Raw genomic sequence first — 17,662 nt, forward strand, 5'->3', positions numbered from 1 at the left:
TGATCTCCTTTAGGATGGACTGCTTAGATCTCCTTGCAGTCCAAGGGACCCTCAAGAGTCTTCTCCAACACCACAGTTCAAAAGCATCAATTCTTCTGCACTTAGCTTTCTTTGTGGTCCAACTCTCACATCCTTAGATGACTACTGGAAAAAAACCATAACCTTGACTAGATGGACCTTTGTTGACAAAGTAATGTCTCTGTTTTTTAATATGCTGTCTAAGTTGATCATAACTTTCCTTCCAAGGAGTAAGCATCTTTTAATTTCATGGCTGCAATCACCATCTGCAGTGATTTTGGAGCCCCAAAAAATAGTCAGCCACTGTTTCCACTGTTTCCCCATCTATTTCCCATGAAGAGATGAGACCAGATGCCATGATCTTAGTTTTCTGAATGTTGAGCTTTAAGCCAACTTTTTCACTCTCCACTTTCACTTTCATCAAGAGGCTCTTTAGTTCTTCTTCACTTTCTGCGATAAGGGTGGTGTCATCTGCATATCTGAAGTTATTGATATTTCTCCCAGCAATCTTGATTCCAGCTTGTGCTTCTTCCACCCCAGCATTTCTCATAGAAGTTAAATAAGCAGGGTGACAATATACAGCCTTGACGTACTCCTTTTCCTACTTGGAACCAGTCTGTTGTTCCATGTCCAGTTCTAACTATTGCCTCCTGACCTGCATACAGGCTTCTCAAGAGGCAGATCAAGTGGTCTGGTATTCCCATCTCTCTAAGAATTTTCAACAGGTTATTGTGATCCACACAGTCAAAGGCTTTGGCATAGTCAATAAAGCAAAAATAGATGTTTTTCTGGAACTCTCTTGCTTCTTCCATGATCCAGCGGATGTTGGCAATTTGATCTCTGGTTCCTCTGCCTTTTCTAAAACCAGCTTGAACATCTGGAAGTTCATGGTTCACGTATTGCTGAAGCCTGGCTTGGAGAATTTTGAGCACTACCTTACTAGCATGTGAGATGAGTGCAATTGTATGGTAGTTTGAGCTTTTTTTGGCACTGCCTTTCTTTGGGATTGGAATGAAAACTGACCTTTTCCAGTCCTGTGGCCACTGCTGAGTTTTCCAAACTTGCTGGCATATTGAGTGCAGCACTTTCACAGCATCATCTTTTAGGATTTGAAATAGCTCAACTGGAATTCCATAACCGCCAATAACTTTGTTGAGAGTCACTGTTTACTCTGTCTTATGTTGAGAGCTGTAGAGAATGTCATAACTGCACTCAAAGAAGTGATGATTGAAGACCCCTTAATACAAAGTTGTCAACAAGAAGGCCAAATCCAAAAGGATGGTAAGTGTGGAGGTAAAGAGAGTTGTATCTATATATCCCTTTCCTCTCCCCCTTTATCCCCAAAGCTCTCCCACCCACCACCCATTAAATTAAACTTGATGCATTAGGACATGGTTGCCATTAAAACTTTTAGAGCAGGAATAGAATAAAGCCATTTTCATACCATTTTTTCATGGGGTTCTCAAAGCAAGAATACTGAAATGGTCTGTCATCCCTTTTCCAGCAACAAAACTAAGACACTTACACCTTGGAAGAAAAGCTATGACAATCTTAACAGCATATTAAAAAGCAAAGACAAAGTGATATATAGTTAAAGCTATGGTTTTTTCCAGTAGTCATGTACAAATGTGAGAGTTGGACCATAAAGAAGGCTAAGCACCAAAGAATCAATGCTTTTAAATTATGGTGTTGGAGAAGACTCTTGAGAGTCCCTTGGACAGCAAGGAGATCAAACCAGTCAATCCTAAAGGAAATCAGTCCTGAATATTTATTGGAAGGACTGATGCTGAAGCTGAAGCTCCAATACTTTGGCCACCTGATGTGAAGAACCAACTCATTGGTAAAGACACTGATGCTTGGAAAGATTGAGGGCAGGAGGAGAAGGGAGAGACAGAGGATGAGATGGTTGGATGGCATCACTGACTCCCTGGATATGAGTTTGAGCAAACTCCGGAAGATAGTAAAGGACAGGGAAGCCTGGCATGCTGCAATCCACAGGGTAGCAAAGAGTCTTAGTGACTAAACAGCATCAACAAGAATAAGGCCGTAGAAACAAGAGCAACCAACTTTTCTTGTAAACAAGGTTCTGGATGGCATTTGCAAAGCTCTGTCCAAATTTTCTATGGCTCTAATTAAGTAAGCCACACACACACACACACACACACACACACAAAACCCTGCCTCCAAATGAGATTGTATCTAGACCATGTTCAGCAGACTCATGCTTTATTTAAGCCTTTTTAAAATTACATTAATAAAGAAAAAAATCTTTGAAAAGACCAAATTTATAACTGTGTCCTTTTAGAAATTAGGTCATGAGAAGTTGAGTCAAAACAAAAGATTTAAGACTGCCCAATCAAAGCAATACAACCAAAACCTTCATCAAGGGCAAACAAAAATTCACCCAAACAGAATTATGGTGTTGGGAAGATAAAACCTATATATCAAATTTTCTTACTGAAACAATTAGGATATTTTGGAATTTTATTATATTTGACCATCTAGTCATTAATTAAATATGTAATTTTTTTAATCCACTATTATTTCACCATGCCTTCAAGTTTAAAAAAATATTGTGGGTCATGGTTTTCTTTTGAGTTAGTAATTAATCTGTTCCTATTGAAGCTGATTTTCCACACCTCTTTTCATACTGGAAGTTTCTTTCCAAATTATTTCATCTTCTGGACCATTCTAAATGGCAATAGCCCAACCTTCATTAATAAACACCTAACAGTTCTCTCACCTCTTCATCAGGGATGCTCTGGGTCAGTGTCGGGAGGATGTGTGCAGCCTTTCCCCAGCTTCTGTGCTTTGATGGTGACTAGAAGCAGGCAAACTCCCTTGGCTAGTTTGCATGTTAAAGGTAGTACTGGCAGGTGTCTGGTTGAAGATCTAAAAGCTCCTCTCTTGTGTGTGCAAGGGCAAACTCTCTTCAGTGACATGAATTGACAATAAGAAGCATATTCAATAAACTTCAATAACCCTTTGTACCCACTTTTTTAAGCCAGAAAACCTGTATTAGAGAAAGTTTGGACCTAATGTTTTCTACTGTGTCACTCTGCCCTACTTGCCTTAGTTGTCAACATAAAACCTTTTAATGTGTCCTTGCTTCCTGATTCTACCAAACAGAGGCAGAAAACTCCAAGTCTGGTTTTTTAATTGTTTTTTCAATTCTTTTCAATTTCTAATTCCACTTCCAGATCACTCACTTGTTTTTTATACAGAGCAGAAGTGCTTGAATTATGCATAAAACCTTTTAGAAGGCATTTTTTCAGATAAAGCACTTTGTATTATTAAGCATTGTAAAATTATTATTGCACATCACTTTTATTATGTAGCTCATTTTAAATGGGCCAGAATATTTTAATCATCCAAGAAAAGCCATAGTTTATAGCTTAAAATTGAAAATATATCTGCACATTTTTTCCATAAAATATGCATGCATGATTTTCAGCTCCATTTAACTAATGTGTTTTGGAAATATGTTACTATAGTAAATGCAACAAATCTCAGTTGAGGGAGAAAAAGTAATATAAAAAGTGTGATTAATAGCAATGTATACTTTTTTATTTTACAGAAGTCCCTATTTTGAAATATGAATCATTTTACATAGATAACCTCTGTATTTCTGTGCCATTTATCTAAACTGTAGTATATTACAACTCTGGGTGCAGAATTGCAAATTACGTCAAAGAAACAGTCAAAACAACATAAATTACCCATAATGCACTTGCAAAGAAAATGTTGCAACTGTTAAAGAATTAAAGAGTAATCCAAAAAAGTCAGATAATGCCTACAGCCTGGATATAAGTAGGATCAGAAATGTAATACATTTGCATTTATATTATTGAAAATTATTTCTTAATTGAACTAGTGATGTAAAAATGAAAACTGTGAGGTCATTAGGATTAATGATCTTCATAGTCAGCTCCTGGTAAACATCAAAAACATGTATGGCCCTGTATGTAAAACACATTTCCTAGATGGCATCACTCTTCCCAGATGTAACTTCATGGTAAAACTGAGCCAGTCTTTAAAACATGTATTAAAAAATTTGTATGGGAGCACATTTCTGTAAGGCAAAATTGGTTTGTGGTTTCTACTGTAAGAAAGAGAATTACTGTGCACAGTATAGGAAGTCTAATTTTATGGTCTGCATGACTGGGTAGTAGCTAGCGTTTTCAGCTCCACCACACATGTCATGAATAACAATACATTGAATTTACATAGCTATTTCCTCAGTGGAATTCCAAGACCACATAATCTCATTTAGACTCATAACATCTCTCCCAGGAACCATGAAGTAGGAAATATCTCCATTTTAAACAATGGAAAAGGAGGACGCATATAGAGACTGAACCACATCTGGCACCAAAGAGATTAAAAAACATAATACTTTCTTAATAATGGCAGAACTTCCACCAATCCACTCAGAGAGATTGCAACAGTGCAGACCCTGCTGACCACGCGCAGGTGCCACACTTTCACAGTGGCCAACTCAGACCACTGCTGTAACACAGACAAGCCTCAGTACTGGGAGAACCAGACTTACCCATTTGCAACACCAACCCCAGCACCTTTTTACACCCAGACCACTACCAACTACCACCAGCACTCACACCACCTGCCCCTACCTCAGGATTGTGCTCAGTCGCTTAGTTGTGTATGACTGTGACCCCATAGACTGTGGCCTGCCAGGCTCCTCTGTCCATAGAATTCTCCAGGCAAGAATACTGGAGTGTGTTGCCATGCCCTCCTCCAGGGGATCTTCCCAACCCAGGGATCAAACCCAGGTCTCCTGTACCGCAGGCAGATTCTTTACCATCTGAGACACGAGGGAAGCCCTCTGCCTTCTCTTATAGGGCCCAGCATTCATCCCTTGGTTCAGCCCTTAATGGCTCTGGTCTTCCTAGACTTTGGCTTCTGCAAACTAGATCTTCTTCCCTGCTATTGCTATTGATTAACATATCTAAACACAGGACTCTCCTCCTCACCTTGGACTTCTGGGCCTCAGGTCTCCCTCCTGACTTCTCCTTCCACATGGGAGCTGTTGATCATCTTTCAGCCCAGCCTGAGACTCAACATTCCCACACATTACTCCATAGGCTAGACGCTAGCCAGACCACCTGCAGTCTGGATCTGCATGGCCTCAGCTGCCACTTGAGGGCAAGCAGCTCCTGTAGCAGTGGACTCTCAGTTCAGTTCCGTTCAGTTCAGTCGCTCAGTCGTGTCCGACTCTGTGACCCCATGAATTGCAGCATGCCAGGCCTCCCTGTCCATCACCAACTCCCAGAGTTCACTCAGACTCACGTCCATCAAGTCAGTGATACCATCCAGCCATCTCATCCTCTGTCGTCCCCTTCTCCTCCTGCCCCCAATACCTCCCAGCATCAAAGTCTTTTCCAATGAGTCAACTCTTCACATGAGGTGGCCAAAGTACTGGAGTTTCAGCTTTAGCATCATTCCCTCCAAAGAAATCCCAGGGCTGATCTCCTTCAGAACGGACTGGTTGGATCTCCTTGCAGTCCAAGGGACTCTCAAGAGTCTTCTCCAACACCACAGTTCAAAAGCATCAATTCTTCGGCACTCAGCTTTCTTCACATACTTCTATATGACTGATGGCCTGAACACAGGGGTAAGGAGGACAGAATCACAGACCTAGACCCCAGGCAGCCTTGCCATTCTGTGGCCATGTGTGTACTGCCCAGTGACCAGCCAGCAATGCTAGTCATCTTCATTTTCTTCAACACAGAGGGGATGTGAAGGCAATTAGTGGCTGGACAAACAGCTCCAAGATGTAGGTTCTGCAAGCAATGAAATGTAGCAAAATATTAATACAACCTTCCTAGGAGATGCAGCATTGGGTAATCATCGTCTTCTTGCTCAAAATCTAGCCCCAGGCCTGTATTGCTCTTGTAATCATTTACATGACCACCAAAACAAAAAACTAGCAGCATGGGGGGCTTTTCTGCTGAGAAACAGACCAGTTTCCTAAGATGCCATCTGTTGTCAGTGAGCAACTTGCAAACCACTCTGAGACAGGCAAGATACTGCCTCTTGGGAAGGTAGACAGGTCACTTTGACTGTTTGACTTGGCCTTAAAAATTATGCCCCATAAATGCTGATATTTTTCTCCTGGTGCTGATCCTCCCTGGCCATTTCCTGACTTGGTTCCCCCTTATTCTTATAGCCTCCCACCATCACTCCAGACACTACTAGGCAGCGCTGGTTACCAGTGAGTCAAGCCCAGGCTGAACCAATTAGTTCCTCATCCATTTGAATACACTTAAGTTCAATGCCCAAGAGCCCTGGTCAGTAGCCTCTCCCAACTGAGCAATTGGTTTAAGTGATTTTTCAATCATCACTGTCCATTTACACTCACTCCTGACCTCTCCAACCAAAACGCAAAAATCTAAGAATTGTATGTTTCTTATATATTTTTTCACTGAACATCCATTTCCCTTATTTTTTATTTGGTGCATAATTTTGTTCAGTATGGAAGTGAACCTAGCTGAAAAATTCTCCTTCCTGAACTCCTCTGCAGTTAGAGTAGCCCTGAGACACAGTTGCTTTTTTTTTTTTTTTTTTTTTTTGTCTGCACTGAGTCTTCATTATTGCTCAAAGGCTTTCTCTAGTTGCAGTGAGCGGGAGCTACTCTTACTTGCAGTGCAGGGGTTTCCCCCTGTGGTAGCTTCTCTTGTTGCAGCCACAGGCTCTAGAGTATATGGGTTTCAGTCATTGCGGCACACAGGCTTAAGCTGCCCCCAGGGCATGTGAAATCTTCCCGGACTCGGGATCAAACCCATTTCCCCTGCACCCACAGCAGAGTCTCAATCACTGGACCACCAGGGAAGTCCTGAGACCCAGGTCTTAACTCTAGATGCAGAAGGAAGTCTTTGGAGACAGCATCCCTTTCCAAACACCAAAGATAGACTCAGAGGCAAACAGGGTGGGCACTTCTTCCAGTATAGAATGTGTAGTTGGAGCTAGAGATAGAAAAGCGAACTCACAATCATTAGGCAACACACCTGAAGACAAACACTAAGGATGGCAGAAGAAGGAGAGAAGGAGCTAGGACTCTGATGCATTGTGTGGGTGCTTCCCCAGGCATGGACTGCCCACCTCTGGACTTCTTATAAGAAAAAATAAATAAAACCCCTGTTTGGTTAAGGCACTGCGGTCAAATATTTCTATTCTTCTATTACTTGTAATCAAATGCCTTCCTACCTTATACTTGCTTTCTTCTTTGCCCATGGCATTTCTACTAGACTGGTCTATAATCGTCACATCCGAATGGGCAAAGCTCAGGTCTTATTTTCACACTTCCTGGCTTTTTACTTTTTACCTGGAAACACATGCAACATTTGACCTATAAGACTAAAGCCCATTCATCTTTTCCAAAAGCACAATAATGATGAAATAAAATAATATTTAAGCATGAATACTTCATTTATACACCCTGGCTTAAACCAAGGGAACTGAAGTAACAAAACAAATCATTTCATCAAGATTTAAAGAAGAGAAGATCAAGGTTTACATCTTCTCTTCATTATTCACTATTTGTACAGACGTGAGTCATCCACCTAACTCTCTCCAAGCGTCAGTTTCCTTGTCTATAAAATGGAGATAACAATACTGTCTACCCATATGGTTGCCATCGCTCAATGAAAAAGCAGACATGTGAACAATAATAGTTATTATTGATTGTAATAATTATCTTAGAGTCTTTTCATCATGTGACTAAAAATGCATTTTGACATATTTTCTTTTCTGAAGGTATTTTCTACAATTTTGATAATACCCTCCCCACCATTTCCAGAAAAAAAGATAAGGTAAAGGAGTTAGAAGCTATCTTTCCTGTAAATGCTCAATTCTAGTTAGAATCCTAAGAAGGATTCCTCCAGCTGTGGATTGGATGCATTGATAACACAATGCATCTGGGACACATTGATAATCCATCCCATACCAGTGAAGCACAAAAGAGCAGATACCCTCCCCCATGTATGACGTAAAACCCGAGCACCCAAAGCCAACTAAAACCAGAAAATTGGAAATTTTATAGCGAGCACATTTTTCCTAGTGAGCACATTCATTAAAGGGGATTTCTTTCACTTTGTATACCATGAATTCATCTATTCTTCACCATGCCTTAAACAGAGATTATCCTCTACATTATATGAGTGTGTACCATATTACTACAATTTTTCGGGAAGTTTAGAAAAAGCAAAACATATCTGTAAAATTTGTCTTCTTTCTCTTCCTCCTCCCATTTTTCTACTTATTAATAATTGACCATAAATATCCAGAAACTACAAAGATTCGGGAAGAATTTGATATATGTCTTATAAATTTACAGAAGAAAGTACCTGAAACCAAGGACAAAGGGATTCTTAAGGACGCTGAAAAGCAGTGCATGTTTCCAAGAATCTTCTCACAATGACAACAGCTCTCCTCAAGTTGTCATTGTCATTTCCATAATGCTTAGATCCTGAGATTCTAAAGTGCGTGTGTTGTCTGCAATACACAGCGCCGCGCTGATGAGGGCTACAAACGTTTCCTTGTAGAGTTTAGGCTTTTGTCCCTTCTGTCAAGGTTGGTAAGTGTCACTGTCTTCATTCCTGCCTGCGTTTCATGCAGATCTGGACATTAACTTCTGTACCAATTTCTATGAATACTCATTGCAACCTTGTTGATCATCAAGCCTGACAAGGTTAAACTTGAGAACGTGAAAGTCAGCGGAAAGCAGATTGGAGAAGTGTGCTCAGAGAAGTGTCTGGATGTTCCCAAGCCTGGGAGGAGAAAGTATTAGTGCCTCTCCTCGCATCCCTGAAGCCTGAACCCAGCCCCCCGAGCCTGGTCCCCAGCTCTGCTCCCCCTGGGGAACTGGCCCCAAGGCCAGTCTTGTCGCTGTTCCTGCCACTGAGTCACGGGCTGTGTGAAGGAAAGCAGGTCATTTGCAGTCTCGGACAGAGAGGATATTTGTGCAACTGCTTACCTTCTCTAAAATGCCATTGCTTTTTCTACTTACCTCCTTTAAAATGTAAAAATTACCAACAATGTATGGGTACCTTCTCAAGTTTCTGGGCTAGGGGATAGAGGAAGCTAAACAGAATGACTCCTCCCCAGAGCAACGTGTTATCAAGAGCCTTAAAAATATCTAGATCCTTCAGCACGACCGTCTCCCACCTCCTCCACCTCCTCCAGTTAGTGACTATACTTGGCCTGTTTTCTTGATACCAGTCCCTGGATGAAACAGCCATTGTACTATACTACTGTATTTTCAGAGAACTGTGCTGTATGTACTCTGAACCCCATTATACATGGGGCTTTTTTTGTTCTTGTTTATTTTTATATTTGCTTGGTTTTTATGTATTATTTATGTGAAAAGTATTATAAACTTATTACAGTACAGTACTACAAAGCTAATTGTGTTAGTTGTGTACCCAGGCTAAACTTTGTTCGACTTACAAGCAAATTGGACTTAGGAATGTGCTCTTATTTGTTCGTATGTTGGGGACTACTCTAATTATCATCCCCATTTTACATATGAAAAGCCCAAGGCACAGAGAGGAAAAGAAAATGCTTTGCCCAGGATTCCACAGCAAATGAACTACTAAGTGGCAGAGCTGGGATTTGAACCTCAATAGTCTGCTCTGACTCTCCCCAAGCGAGCCCCATGACCTTGGAGATTGTGGGGGTGGGGAGGTGACAAGTTTTATGAGTCCATTTGGGTATACATTTCAAGTCAGTTTCACTAACCGAGCTCTATTAATAATGAAGTTATTTGGTTACTCCAGTCGGACTCCTGTGTCTATTTCTCAATTGTTTCAGAATTTAGATGGAAAGGGTTGCAAATTGCTTGCTCCCTCAGAAACCCCAACACTAACCTTGTCCACTTTTACTGAAGTAGGATAAAGGATTGAAATTAGATAACACCGTCTTTCCAAATTACTCCAAACTGGGGACACTTAGCTCAGTTAGGGAACATTCATGCTTTCCCTGTTCAGTGACTAGACTTTCTTCCTCAACACTTGGACCATCACTATATCAAGAACTCCCTAATTTCCTTGCCCTCCAGCAGCCTTACCCACAGCTCAAATTTCATATATAATCCAGGTTTCCTTCCACTATTAGTGAGTAGAGAAGGGTGGGAGTCCCTTGTTGATGGGTTAGCCCAGGTTCTCTAAGGATCCACACACCCAATTATACATCTTACCCATCATTCAAGTTCCAAGTGCACTCCTCTTACTCCACGAGCACACGACAGCCCACTTTGTTCTCTCACCCCACTTTACATGTGTGTGTACATGCTTAGTTGCTCAGTTGTGTCTGACTCTGCAACCCCCTGGATTGTAGCTTGCCAGGCTCCTCTGTCCATGGGATTCTCCAGACAAGAATACTGGAGTGGGTAGCGATTCCCTTCTCCAGGGGATCTTCCCAAATCATGGATTGAACCTGGGTCTCCTGCATTGCAGGCAAATTCTTTCCACCTGACCCACCAGGGAAGCCCACTGTAAACTTACACTCTAAAGCAAAAGCTTTCAACAATTATTTATTGGGTACCATTTGCACCTTGGAAATACCATTTGAAGTACCATTTGCTCTTTGGAAGAAAAGCTATGTCCAACCTAGACAGCAAATTAAAAAGCAGAGACATTACTTTGCCAACAAAGGTCAATCTAGTCAAAGCTATAGTTTTTCCAGTGGTCATTTATGGATGTGAGAGTTGGACAATAAAGAAAGCTGAGCACCAAAGAATTGATGCTTTTGAACTGTGGTATTGGAGAAGACTCTTGAGAGTCCCTTGGACTGCATGGAGATCCAACCAGTCAATTCTAAAGGAAATCAGTCCTGAATATTCATTGGAAGGACTGATGCTGAAGCTGAAACTCCAATGCTTTGGCCACCTGATGTGAAAAGCCCACTCATTGCAAAAGATTGTGATGCTGGAAAGCATTGAGGACAGGAGGAAAGGAGGCAACAGAGGATGAGACAGTTGGATGGGAGCACCAACTCGATGGCCATGAGCTTGAGCAAGCTCCAGGAGTTGGTGATGTACAGGGAGGCCTAGCGTGCTGCAGTCCATGGAGTTGCAAAGAATCAGACACAACTGAGCGACTGAACTGAACCATTTGAAGTGAACTGAAAGTTGCTCAGTCATGTCTGACTCTTTGCAACAGCATGGATTGTATAGTCCATGGAATTCTCCAGGTCAGAATACTGGAATGGATAGCCTTTCCCTTCTCTAGCAGATCTTTCTGACCCAGGAATCAAACAGGAGTCCCCTGCATTGCAGGCAGATTCTTTACCAACTGAGCTATCAGGGAAGCCCAGGTACCGTTTATGCACCTAGAATTCAGCAGCAAAGAGACTATTGTGGCTTTTCTGTGGCTGGCCTCACTTAGAATTCATTCAGCCTGAGTTAAACAGCTGTAAGGGTATATGAGTCTATATTTTCCTCCTCTAAGTTCCAGACAAGCTGAGTGCCACTCAGGACAAAGCCAGAAATTTTTGGAAAAGTTTATTCTATTTTCAAAAATAGGAAGGCCCATACAATTATCCAGAAGATAATGATTCCGATTAGGGATTTTACCTTAGCTCTTGGATAGCTTTCATGGGGTCTACAAAGTTTCTGATGTTGTTTGCAAATTTTCTGTGCATATACGTCTGTGCATTTCACTCTGGAAAGGGTCTTTAAAATCTCCAGACCTCCATGAACCAGGTAAGGTTAAGAAACCACTGCTTTAGAGCAACTGTGATGAACGGACTCCTAAGGAAGAATCTGATAGGATTTCTTCACTCTCTGAGTCCTGAGGCTCTGGTCATACCACTAAAGAGACATGAAGTCAACTGGATGCCAGGGTACCATGGGTACAGAACATGCAACACCCTGGGTACCAAGCCAGGAGCACTATGGATACTGAGCCCACAAGGTCTTCTGTCTGTCCTTCTGCACAGCAACTACTGAAGGCATTTCCCTCAGGCTTTCTCTCCCTCAAAACTCCTCTTTCTGCTCTTCAGTGTCGGGGAAGAAAGAGGTAGACAAGACATCACATACTGAGAGCATAAAAATCTGTGATTAAAATCTCTCCAATCAAAAAGAGGTTGAGTTTCCCTTTCACTTTATATTTTAATTTAACAAAATAAAATATCAAAACTTTAATGTAACTTTATTATAACTTAACTTGTAGCACAAAAAATAGTAAACAGGCAATGAAACATTATCGGTCTCTCAGTTTGGAGAGTCTTTTTTCAAATATCCTGGAAAGTTGTGGGGCCATATAAAAATTCATAATATAATGATAAACTCATCATAGCTACAATAAGTCATTCTTTTGCTAAAATAAGGTGCTTATATTCATGTTTGGATAAATTTAAAAAATAACTCTCCCATTTTCCTCAATTTTCTGTATTTTTCACCTCCTTCTCTGAATTTAAATACCCACCTTGCTACACTTCTGTTGCTTTCTTAAACTGTATTTTTTAAATTGGTAAATACATATATCTCCAAAGGGGAGAAAGACATGCTACAATTTGCACAGAATTTCACATGCCAAAACACAGCCTGGGGTTTCCTTTTTACTCTTAAAAAAGTGAAATATTAACTTCCTAAGTGAAAGCTTCTAGAAGGGTAGCTTGAAATTTATACACAATGACATCCTGAACAACTCACCAGGGGTAAAAAGGTTGCAACCCACAGCTGGTACAAACTGCCTGCAATTCAAAACATTCTCAAGGCTCTTCCTTAGCAGGACCTACATCTCCTGAAACAATCATTTTGCCAATCTTTCTTTTAAGGTTTTGGTTTTATAGGATTGATTTAGACTAAATCTGTGATAGGATGACAGAGAGCATGGTGTCCCTTTCCATTGAGAGCTAATGTAAGAGAGTTCACCATACAGAGGTGGGGGCACAGACTGGCAGCAAACTTCTTCAGGAGAAATCTCTTTTCTCTGATGGCCTCTTTGGTTATGAAAGGGAAAACACACAATAGCGTGATCAAGGACCAGACAATGAGAGAGCTGAATTGTTCCACACATTTTAACGAAAGGAATGTTGAGTTGCCGGAAGCAAGGAGGGGATTGCAGACTAAAGAGGCAAAGAGAAGAGAGAAGGAGGAAGAGGAAACTGGCAGTTGGCAGAGGGCCAGGGAGCTGGACTTTTCAAAACAAGAGGGAAAAATAAGCAGTTTTTAAGTCATCTGCTATAGGTGTTCTGTTTCAATGCAATTCTCATTTTTAACCATAAAATTTTTATGAAATTCCCTGCTTTTGTGAGCGATGTCTGAGGTAAATGAAGGAGAAGTCACCATGCTCTGCATTTTGATTGACTCAGGACATAAACAGGAGGACAGACACTGGAGTCGAGACAACAGTGAATCTGAAAATTCTGAGAAGCAGGAAATAGACCAATACACGACTAAGAAGACCAAGTTCTCCCCTGAAAATTGTCAGAGGGATGCTGTGTCACTTGGATTCTGCCGGACAAGCAGAACCACCACATGGGATTTACTATGGGAGCTTATATATATAATATAATAGTGGGAGCTGCTGAGGAATCCTATGGAAGGCTGTTGGTCTCCTTGATTGTTGTGGGCTTGAAGTCTCTGTAGAGCCTCAGGACCACCTTTTGGGAGGAAGAGCTTGGTGTGAAAAGGGGAGAGCAAGGACAAACTGGAGCCCTCATGCCTTGTTACCTCTGACCTCAGTGACACAGGTGGTCTACAGAAGGAGGTGGTGCTCTTCACCACACATACGGAACCACACATACACCTGGCCCAGGATTCCAAGAAGCTGAAGGAGGTGACCCAGCAGGAGCTGAAGGAGCTATGGGTTTGGCTGCTGCCTTGTACTACCAAGATGTGCCAACAGATCCGTGACAACATGCCTGAAACCCAAGTGTGACTGGTGCCCCATGCTGAACTTCAATAACTAGTGGCTAAAGACCTTGATGTTAGGAAAGATTGAGGGCAGGAGCAAAAGGGGCAACAGAGGATGAGATGGTTGGATGGCATCACCAACTCAAAGGACAGTTTGAACAAACTCCAGGAGATGATGAAGGACAGGGAAGCTGGGTGTGCTACAGTCCATAGGGTCTCAAAGAGTTAGACATGACTTAGTGACTGACAACAACAATGATGGGCAGTGGTGAAAGGAATCACTCCCAACTTTCACAGTGTTTTCCTGGCCCCATGGATCCTAGTAATACAAGAAATAGCATCATACACTGGTCATTGATTTAAAGCATATACCACATCCTGGAGGGTTGGTGTTAACCTTCCAGGTGTTGCTTAACCTAGAAGGTGTTGCTATCCAGCTGGCATGGAAACTAAATCAGCAAATGGCTAGTCTGGCATTCTAACAGACCAGTGACCTCTGGACAATGAGGGACACAGTAAGATCAGTGAAATTCATTAGCATGAGTCCACGGCTGCACTTCAATTACTAGTAAATGAGTTCCTTGGTCAGGAGGAATGCTGTGGGAATACCTTGACATGAATCAGACTCTGTAATTCCACAGATGGTGATTTTGGCAAAAGCATTGAGGGCAAGGAAAACAAATTCATATCAAGAGTGTCACTTCCAGTAAGAACCAAGTACTGCCTCTTCCAAGATGGATGTGGTCCAATGTACAGTAATCAACCCATCACCAGGTCTCATCCTTCTAGGGACTGGTGCCATGTAGTGGGGCTCAGAGTTGGTCTCTGCTATTGGCTGGTTGGGCACTCAGCAGTGACTGTAAACAGATCAGTCTTAGTGAGCAGAAGTCCATGTCATTGAATTCATACATACCCTCCATCTCTGACACCATGGCAAATTTGTTCATGAGCCCATTGGGCAAGGATGGATTGACTAGGAAAAGAACCTGATTGATGTCCACAGAGCAGGGCACATTTTCCATCTGATTGTTAAGATTCTTCTCTTCTGAGGTTGCTCTTTCATGAACAGTCACATCTTCATGCCCTATGACCATTCAGAAAGATCTATCCACACCTCTCCTTGTCATCAGTTTTCCAGTTGTGTTGCTTCTTAGGCAAACACATTCCAGCCCATAACACTGACCATCTTATCAAACCATTAGCCATGGTCTATGAATCAGCATGGATTTCCCAGGTGACGCTAGTGGTAAAGAACCACTTGCAATGCAGGAAACATAAAAAATGCAAGTTCGATCCCTGGGTCAGGAAGATCTCCTGGAGGAGAGGATTGCAACCCACTCCAGTACTCTTGCCTGGAGAATCTCATGAACAGAGATCCGTAGGGTTGCAGAGAGTCAGACCCAAATGAAGCAACTTAGCATGCATGCATGCATGGATCAGCAAAGAGCCATATCTCAAGGCATCTCTTCTTCCAGGAAAAATAACTAGATGTACTCCTTGAATTACTGTCCAACAATAAGTCTTTCCTTCACTACTGTACTTCAGAGCCACCTCAGAGGGGGCTAATAGTACTTACTGACCTATCTGCTTTGGTTTGGGCCACATATCATACAGATCTATAAACTAGGCCTGAATTTTATTCTTCCTCAGTCAACATTAGCCATGGGGAACTTCCTATGAGGCTGTTCATGTGAGTTGAGAAAGAGGAAGCAAAATAGCAAGAGTGGGGGCCATGAGCATCTGTGCCACCTGTTCATTCAACTCACCTGTCCTTTCAGGACTTCTTAAGCTGTACTGCAGGCCAAGCTTTATGATTTGGGGAGACAGCCAACACTCAGTTTATAACAGGCAGCTCAGGCTCATTTGATGGCCCATAGTTAAGTGTTGAGTTGCTAATAAGACCGAGTTATAAGCCATAAGCTGTTTCTCCAAAGAAAAATAGTCATCTACAAAGGATAGCAGAGTTTTGCTCCAAAATTCTGAAGGCAATATATGCTGTAGTTCACCTGTTAGAGGCTGCCAAGGTGCTACATACATCTTGATCTATAGTTCAGTTCAGTAGCTCAGTCGTGTCTGACTCTTTGTGACCCCTTGGACTGCAGCACGCCAGGCTTCCCTGTCTATCACCAACTCCCAGAGCTTGCTCAAACTAATGTCCATCGACTTGGGGATGCCATCCAACCATCTTGCCCTCTGTTGTCCCCTTCTCCTCCTGCCTTCGATCCTTCCCAGAATCAGGGTCTTTTCAAATGAGTCAGTTCTTCACATCAGGTGGCCAAAGTATTGGAGCTTCAACATCAGTCCTTCCAATGTATATTCAGGATTGATTTCCTTTAGGATTGACTGATTTGATTTCCTTGCAGTCCAAGGGACTCTCAAGAGTCTTCTCCAACACCACAGTCCAAAAGCATCAGTTCTTCTGCACTCAGCTTTCTTTATAGTCCAACTCTCACATCCATACATGACCACTGGAAAAACCATAGCTTTGACTATGCAGAACTTTGTTGGCAAAGTAATGCCTCCGCTTTTTAATATGCCATCTAGGTGGGTCATAGCTTTTCTTCCAAGGAGCAAGCGTCTTTTAATTTCATGGCTGCAATCACCATCTGCAGTGATTTTGGAGCCCAAAAAAATAAAGTCCCTCATTGTTTCCATTGTTTCCTCATCTGTTTGCCATGAAATGATGGGACTGGATGCCATGATCTTCATTTTTTGAATGTTGAGTTTTAAGCCAGCTTTTTTACTCTCCTCTTTCACTTTCACTGTAAAACTCTTTCACTTTCACTGTAGATCACTTTTTGATCTACAGAGACATGCCAGATACCATTGGATCCACTAGATCACATGGCAGAGTGCCCTACACAGCAACCTGGACTTATTTACAAAGACTTCTTTTTTGCTAAGGGATATTTTGGCCTATTTCTACAATCACTAGAATATACACATGATATACAATCATTGGGGGTTTTTTTCCTCCACTAATTTAGAACATAAGGAAGGAAAAGTGGCCTCTTTGTTGTATGTTCCTCAAATACTCTAACATAAGGGATGCGGGGACTCTGGCTTCTCTTATTTAAACATATAAGGAAAGGGTAGCTCCCTGAAGCAGGAGCTCTTCAGGACACCCAGTGACACATGTAAGATAATCTGACATGTGTAAGATATAGGTCCTAAAATGGAGGAAAGGGCCGAACAGTGAAGACCCTAAGACTACTCATCTGATGCCAACAATTTATCAGAAAGTAAAAATTTCAGTTAATTATCTCTTTGGTCTTTCTCACTGCACTAAGCATCCAGTTTGACTGATGGGCCCATCAGTCATTTTGGTCCCATAGCCTATAAATAAGAATCCTATGCTTCCATGAAAAGAAGAGCCTTCCGTGAAATGGAGAAGCATTTTGACTATGTGAACCCTGTAATTTCAAACTCTTTGATGCTTATCATATTTACTTTGTATTCATTCAGGCCAATCTGAACAGAAATGCTAATTTAACCCAGTTTAAAAAACAAAGCAGACAGAGATTTCACTTGAAATGGGATGGTTTTTATTCTTGTCATCTCTGCCTCGGACACAAACATTTAATATTTAAATGTTACTCCCTGTGAGATCTGGACTTTCTGCATTTTGTGGCTATGACAGGATTCAAATTTGATTCCATCTTGTGTGAAAATATCATTTCAAAGTGTGTGCCCCAGGAGAATAATAACAAACTCAAGTCTTGGCATTTTTTAAAACGGACTTTTTTCAGAGGTCTCTTAAAATAT

At 41.6% G+C, this 17,662-nt stretch overlaps 1 pseudogene; it reads left to right on the forward strand.

Moving 5' to 3' along the window:
* The window catches only part of LOC138078654 (thymidylate synthase-like), an 86,996-nt pseudogene extending 73,074 nt beyond the window's left edge, over window positions 1–13,922 (forward strand).
* Window positions 13,923–17,662: the final 3,740 nt, after the last annotated feature.

Source organism: Capricornis sumatraensis, chromosome 4 (genome assembly GCF_032405125.1).
Source record: "Capricornis sumatraensis isolate serow.1 chromosome 4, serow.2, whole genome shotgun sequence".
Classification (NCBI taxonomy): domain Eukaryota; kingdom Metazoa; phylum Chordata; class Mammalia; order Artiodactyla; family Bovidae; genus Capricornis; species Capricornis sumatraensis.